This window comes from Hyalella azteca, unplaced genomic scaffold (genome assembly GCF_000764305.2).
Source record: "Hyalella azteca isolate HAZT.00-mixed unplaced genomic scaffold, Hazt_2.0.2 contig12009, whole genome shotgun sequence".
In the NCBI taxonomy this organism is placed as follows: Eukaryota; Metazoa; Arthropoda; class Malacostraca; order Amphipoda; family Hyalellidae; genus Hyalella; species Hyalella azteca.
This window is the reverse complement of record NW_025941981.1, coordinates 66,667-75,072: the sequence shown is the minus strand read 5'-3', so window position 1 is coordinate 75,072 and position 8,406 is coordinate 66,667. Positions and strand designations below refer to the sequence as shown.

The 8,406-nt window shown below is 35.1% G+C and overlaps 1 protein-coding gene across 1 annotated transcript in view; it reads left to right on the top strand.

The window, feature by feature from the left end:
* LOC108675683 (tubulin alpha-3 chain) overlaps window positions 1-8,406 on the top strand; it is a 39,582-nt gene that overhangs the window by 6,693 nt on the left and 24,483 nt on the right. The gene's annotated exons all lie outside the window — the stretch shown is intronic.

Genomic DNA, 8,406 nt, shown 5'->3' with positions numbered 1-8,406 from the left:
AGATTGAAGATTATGAAGCTTCCAAGCCTCAGTTATCGACGTCTGCGTGGGGACCTCATTGAAGTATACAAGTATACTCATGGTCTATACAAGGTCCCTGAAGGGTTACTAGAATTTGAAACAAGAACCAACACCAAGGTTCACGGATATAAGCTAAAAAACTGCGCTGCAACTTCTCCATGCAACAAAATTTCTTCTCGCTTCGAATCCCCGACATGTGGAACAGCCTCCCCGATGACATCGTTGGCGCTCCAAGTATGAACGCGTTCCAGAACAGACTAGATAAAGCTATGGAAAAATATATGTTCATATTTGAAATGCCTAGCTCCTTATCGAACCCGGTGGAAGTCTAGTAGCTACTTCAAACTGTCGTCAGTCATGAAAAGATCCGGTCAAATGACACGATTTTAGATCTTCTATGAACAAGGCACGAAAAGGAAAAGAATCGGCGACAGGCCACATCAGGCCTACACTTCAGCGCCGACATCACTATGCTACTACTATGTATAGGTTTAACGCTCAATGAGAGTTGTCTCTCTGTATGAAGTTCTGCATTTACACAGCGAAAATTTTTTGGCAACATTTGTGGGTTAATCGTTGACTCCTCAGCTGTAAGCCACTTCGATTAATCAATTAACGTCAAAAACGTTTAACAAATGTGAGAAAAAAACGATGCCTGAGATTTTTTCATCTGCTCGCAGGCCGTTTTTTAGCGCATTTTATCATTTATGGAAAAAAGGCGCTATTGTGCTTGTTATATCCGTCCGTCCATCCATGACGGACAGATGAACGCGAGAATTTGCGCTCTCTGTCACTCACTGCAGTAAGTATTGATCTAATTTTTTCTACATTTTTGGACATTTTTTGACGTTATACTAAGCTGTGCCTTTTTTTATCTTAAGCCGCGTTCATGTACGCTGTTCAGGCTCTGAATCCTTAAAAATTTGCTGCTGTTATGCTAAGCTGTGCTTCTCCTGTCTTGAGACATGTGCATGTTATGCCGCATAAGTTGTAAATAATGAAACATTTCTTGCCGTTATGCTAAGCTGTGCCTCGTCTCTTGTCTTGCGCTGCGTGCATGTTTTACCTCAAAAGCTAAGGCCCAGTTCGTACTTTCGTGATCAAACCGCGCGCCATTCAGGCTGAGTCTGCCTATTAACTCGTCGTGTTTGAAGGAACAATCCCTGTAGACAATACATCGATACCATGCATGATAGTGGCTTGTTAACTATTGCCATGGGAGTACCTGAAATGTGATGGATTAGCTGAAATTAACTTTTCGGAAAAAATAAAGTTTTATTAACGCGAGTAACCAGATAATTGTATAACTTGCCCAAAATATTCGCGGCAGGTGGTTTTTTCATTAATTTTTTCATTTCATTGGATGAGCCGAAAAAACTTAGAATCATATTAAATCTACCTTTTGAATTAGAGCATTACTAATATTATCGCAATTTATCTTGTTTGGACTTCGTAGTTATACTCATGGACAATTTTTTCGCGTTTGCATTGCAAAATTTCCTTTACTGGCTGCTTACGTTGTATTATTGGCCCAGCTTCATTAATTATTGGCTCAACGATTTAATTTGAGCATTAATATTACAATAACTTGAGAGAATACAAATACAAATAGGATACTTGATCAGATAGGATATTTATAATCCTAATTATTTTCATAAGGTAGTTTGATTTAAAAATGACCACAATTTACCAAAAGATAACGATTTTTCAAAAGCCTTGATTTTGTTTTAATCAAAAATTGAATTCTGTTTATTGAACTTAGAATAAAATGGATAATTTTGATAATTAAAAATGTAACTTTATCATGTATTCTGTTCGATTGAGTATTCTCTTAAAAATAATTAGAAGTTGAAACAGAGCCATTTTTCACATACATACATTAGCTAAAATGTCAGGAATACAAGCTTCATAACTTAATGTGAACTAATGCACTTATCTACTTCCAAAATATGTAGTCTTCGCTCCATTGATCTCCACAAAACTCATGTCATTGAATGCTTATAGTTTGACATACGCGTGTAAATGGAATCTGTGCACTGAGCGCCATTAGCTGCTAGTCAATATCGTCCAATCTATTCATGTCGATGATTTGAAAATCATGGGTGAGCTAGATTGCCCCCATGGTCATTGAGATATCTCTACTCAGATCTATCTTCCAACTATTGAGTATTCTTTCTGAGAATGCATATACCTCCATTTTAATAGTTTAATGCCAGTACACCATTCATTTTCGATACGTTTAATAATAAGTGGTTGACTTCATTGCAATGAGTGTCCCCATGACGACACGAGCAGGAATCACTGAATTTTGTGGACCTCACATGGTTGCTCGTTCCGCAAGTACTTATATAATTTGTTTGCTTAAACTATAAGTTAACAAACAATTCACAAGCACGAGCAGGAATTACTGAATGTTGAGGACCTCACAAAGTTTCTTGTAATCAACCATTCGCTGCACGGTCAACGCTTCTTAGTCTAGAAATATCACATGCATACCCCACGCCATGTAAATATTCAATTGTCTGGATTGTCTAAAAAATTAGTATGCAAAATTTTGTCTTACTGCGTCCCATTATCCAATTAAATTGATTGATGAAATTTCAATTTAATGAAGTTAGTTTACTGGCTCCAAAAAAATGGATACAAATTTTTTATAAACAATATCACTAATTTTGTTTCCGACTCAATAGATGAACTTTTATGGAGTACCAGCGGTTGCTTTTGTGTTTACAGTCAAGTAGATTGCACGTATAGAGTTAATAAACAATTGGCTAATCCCGAGGCACGTTTCGATTGCTCTCAAGACTCAGACATTGCATGTCGATAGCCAATTTTGCTGCCGGAGCCGCGGCTCTGTTTCTAGACCTAAGAAAGAAACGTGTGAGCTGGACGAACCGGTGAAATTCAGGTTAATGTATGGTGCAGTAAGTGCTGCACAGCCTCTGTTTTGATAAGCTTTATCAGTAATCAAGTTGGTGGATGGTTATTATTTTTAATCGTTTCCTTCGCACCCAATGGATATAATTTTTGCAACTTGCATGATTCCCGTCCAGCAAACTTCGGAAAGTCAATCAGAACTTTTGTCGTTCGAGTATTCCTTATTGTCTAGATTATTCCAACTCCTGTTTTATGAATGTTTTCTCGTTTTATCATAGTTGAAAATTTTTTACATTTCTGTTGCACAAAATTGAAATGATTATAAGACATTTTGGCTCATGTCATCAAAATATTAATTAAATTTCAAGGAATAGTCAAGTAGAAACATGTGTCAATTTTCTTGAATAGTCAAGTAGAAAAGAATATTCTCTCAACTCTGTTGTTGGCTTAGATGTTCTTTGTTATTAAGAAAAATTTCACGGTATTTATTTATACACGTATTTATTTATTTATACACGTATTTATTTATTGATAGGTAGAGTTATCTACATCGAGTAATTGGCATTAGGCGAATAAAAAATAGGGAAACGTAATAACAAAGCTTTCCTTTCAGTGAACTAACTCGGATCTTTTTAATTGACGAAGAAGCGTTTGACTTAAGTAAATAAATGAATTTAGCCTGAGTTTTTTACTGCACCAAGTTTCATTGGGTATGAAGGGAGCGGGTAGGCGGAAATCAATAGACAGTTTATCAGTTAAGGTAGCACCGTTTCAGTGTTTAGACTTTACCTCGCCAAACCAAGCAAGGATATCAATAGCGGACCGTAGCAAGACTACGTAATATTTTCCGGCAATATAACACAGTAACCAAGAAACTGCAGATATTTAAATATTAATTTCATTTTATCCGTCTTATGCAGACTAAACCAATGTCTGTCATTTACAGGCGATTTAAAATATATGGTATCTTCCATTTTTAATCATAGTATACATGCAAAATCATACGATAAACTCTGCTATTTACTGACGGAAATATATATAGCATGTATGCAGTACACGAAAATTTTTCAAAACAATCCTGTAAAACAGAAAGAATTACCCTATTTTCAAAATTCAAGCAGCAAAACTTGTATATTTTTCCATCCATAACATGAATTTATATTTAGTAATATTTCAACCATTCTTGTGATATAACTACAAATAATATAAAGTCAAGTAATTTGTAGATGGGGCATTATTTCACTATTTTCTTTTTCTATATTTAGTGACAGGAGTTGCATTCATGTTTCTTTTTGTAATAAGACGCTAAGTCAATCGATTCGCCACTGGAAATAAAAATTTTCATTATTCATTGCTAACTTTTTCGATGCTTTAATTGTAAGGTTTTCGTTTTGAGAAAATTAGACGATCAAAACAGCTTGAATTTTCACTCGCAGCCTTCACGAAATGTCATCGTAGCTTGTTTACTGGAATCTAATCGAGTAGCTGATGCACACACATGTTTGTGTGAGGATGATGCACACATGTTTGTGTGAGGATGATGCACACATGTTTGTATGAACATGAGCTCGTCATGATTCATATTTAGGAAATTTCTACTGGTGAATGCTCCAATTTTAATTTATGAAAGTCTGAGCATTTTTAAGCATAATTCATTTGTGTATTTATTTCCTGGAAGTTATTATATGAATTTGTGTAATTAACTACTGATCTAAAATAATTCATCACATCTACTAACTAATGATGATTCTGGCTGGTATTAACAAATGCCTTCTCGTAGTATGATGTCTGTTAAGACTTTACATGCCCTGGTGAGACCTGTGATCTGTTATCTCAGCTATAAACCTTAATTAAAATTTCTAATGGATTGCTGATTTAGTACGAGTGCAATTTACGTGAGCAAAAATTAGCGTTTGTTTTCTAAATTAGAATAATTTTTCCATCATAGCCAATGTACTGGTTTTAAGAACACAACAGTTAAAATTTTTGAGTATTACTCGGCATCGGACATATGAACTTAAATCGTCATTAATTTCTAATGAGTTTGAGACATCTATTTTCAGTCATAAATGTTAGTCTTTCAACTCTGGAATGCTAGCAGATTTTTTATCAAATTGGGGTGACTAAGAATAAACGCTCGCGGTGTCCTGATTTCCCATTCGTCGAGATTGATTTTCCCATAATTTGTAGTTTTAAAAATCCCTATCATTGTCAATACACGAATTTTTTCCGCCGATTCAATGTCCCCAATTTAGTTTATTCAATTATAACCTGTATTGTGTCTTATTTTTGTATAATTGTATGTAATGTACCGTCAATTAATTCTTCGATACATATACACAAGCTTCAAATCTACGGAGTTTACTACAAAGATTTAGTTTATTTTCAAATTTTGTATTGTCTCTCTATCATTTGAAAAAATTAATCCAATGAAAATTTTATCGTCATTAAGCTCCACTATACATTCATATGTACGTTTGCTAGGTAGTACCAAAGGAATGGTATAGTTTTCGCTGTAAATGTAATGTACATTTTCTTTCGTTTGCCTTCGAAGAAAACGGAGTTGGCCTCTATAGCCGCTAAAGAAATCCATACGAACGCATACCAGAAGGTTCCGTGAAGCCACATCGTCAATACATGGATTAGGTTGCTTGGATACAACCTCTTTCTGCGAAGCACTTCTCACTTCTGGCTCCTTGCTTCATTGCCCTTATTTTTTACATCAAGCTCAAAACTAATGATCCTCGACCTGCTTTTTTTATAAGGTACATGCCTTTAAAGTCGTTACTTTAAACACACGATCGCGATTCATTTTGCCAGGTTGCGCTTCTTCAGGTTTCTGCGTTGGCACGTTAGCTGGAAAATTTTATTCTCATATAATAATTTTTTCATGTTCTTCTTCAAACCAAAATTGTTTGTTTTATTCTAGTATTGTTTAATTATTGCGTTAACCTGAGTGGAAGGAACGATATAATGTAATGCACAACTCTAATTTTGTATTTCCAAGCCACGTTGAACTGCACCACGTGAATATTTTATGCCATCATTATTGGAAGAATATTCCGTCGACCGCTCGATCCAGTTATAAGCAGTAACTGGATTACTGTAAGCTCTCAATATCAGATTGGGTTTAACCTCCAATCTACTGAGTCATTTTCCTTGTTTATATATTAAACATTAAAAGTTACTTTTTAAATTTTCTGTAGATATTTTGCATATCTGTTTAAACAAAAATTTATTTGTATGAAATAATAAATTTTAAATTAAAACTTTTGTCTACTTTTTTTGCAGCTAAATTTGAAAGGTAAATGTAATCATTTGGTTGCGAACCTGTCGATCAACTAATTTTTTTTAATTAACTCGTCACGATTGATTCCTACTTACCACGTTACCTGCTACCAACCAACCATGCAGGCTAACCATGCAGGCTACCACTCACCTGCCAACTACGAAACATTTCTGTTTTTTTTGCATTAATGAATCATAAATAAACAAAATAGCTGATACTGATATAAAAGATGTTAACGCTCATTTCCGAAAAAAATATAATACCAGATAACTTTATATTTTTTATATATAATAATAGAGTAATAGAATAGAGTCACATATCCAAGAGATCGGTCGCCTAAGTCGAGATTTGATGGATTATTATTCTTTTAAAACAATATTGGATATGCTAGAAAATATATTTAACGAGTATCGAATAATATGATTTAGTTATAAAAAGTTAATTGATGAATAATTATAGCTCCATCAAGCAATAATCTGACATTACCTTGTAGCTCGATTATTGAATTATCTATGATTGAATGATCGATCATTGAATGAATGAGTATTGAATGACCGATCATTTAAATTTCTATGATTGAATAATCAATTATTGAATGACCGATTATTGAATAGTCGACCATTGAATCACCGATTCTTGAATGATTGATCATTCAATGAATGATTATTGAATGATCAATCTTTGAAAGGCCGATTGTTTAAGAATCGACTAATGGATAATCGAGTATTCAATAATCGATCATTAAATAATCAATCATTGAATAATCAAGGAGTGATATCGACAATGCATTTGCCCTGACCGCAGCTGTCTGATCGAACTCGCAGAAGCGAGTAAATCTACGGATTTGATGCAACAAAATGACTAGCGACGTCAGCAGCTACTTTGTGTCTTGAGCTGAAAAAGGCTGAATAAATTAGTTTATTTTAGCAATTTCCACCCGTTTGTGTTTATAATACATCAGAAAATGCGCTAAAATTTCTATTTCTAATCCTGCTCCTAATTCTACAGACTCAGTGTACACTGTACGTGTCCTCCAGACTCAGTGTACACTGTACGTGTCCTCCAGACTCAGTGTACACTGTACGTGTCCTGCAGACTCAGTGTACACTGTACGTGTCCTCCAGACTCAGTGTACACTTGCAAAGAGACATTTCAGCGTAGGTCCACTCTTTGTTCGTGCTGCGAGTAAGAAAATATGTCACTATTTGGAAAGTATGTTATTATACTTCCATTTATAAGTGATGAGTCGTTTAAAAATAATTTCGTTAGGATGAACCACGAGTAATTTCATCTTTTCCGTGGTCAGGGCTGGGTTATGGTTAACTCAAAACCAAGTGTAGTTAGAGTAGTATAGTATAGTATAGTATAGTATAGTATAGTATAGTATAGTATAGTATCTTCGGCATTGAAGAATAATGTAGTGATCGGCCTGTGCCGATTCTTGTACTTTTCTTGACTAAGTCCGATGTTTAAAATCGTTTCTAGACTTTCAGTTGTTCCGTAGGGTACTATTCATTTCAAGACTAAGCATATGCTCCTGCACAGCTTCGTCTAGTCTGTTCATGAACGCGTTCATACTCGGAGCGTCAACGATGCTATCAGGGAGGCTGTTCCACATGTCGGTAACTTGAATAGTTTTGCTCAGCCCTTGCGCGTGATTGAGCTGTGTTAAACAGACGAGTATATCGTTGTGTCGTCCCTCATTATTTAATTCTGTAGCTGTAGCAATATTAATAAAACCTACCATATACATATAACCTAGATATAACCCATCATATAGATATAAAAGTCACATGTTTCTTGTGCAGAATCACTCTATTATTTTCGATAATTCCATCAAAATTTCGTTTTTAAAAAATATAATCAGCTCATTGATTATTAGTAGATAATTGAAGACAATTAAGCTGATTATCTTATTTCACGAGGCAAATTATCGTTAAAATTGATCCTATGAATCTAGGAAACTCTTTAATAAAATTTTTAAAATAAATATTATCGTTATATCGCTGTTTTTCGTGGCAAGTAAAACTCAGGATATGAAAGCGATGTTATATAGCAGCGCAGACAGGTGCTTCAAACCACCTGCTCACTGCGGGCATCAAGCTCTCGGCTGCACCGACGAACCTGGTGCAGTCAGCCACTGCACGTTCCAGTGCTGTCCACTAGTGGAAGAAATTGTGAGGTGTCAACCACAGTACATTCCAGTGCTCTCCACTAGT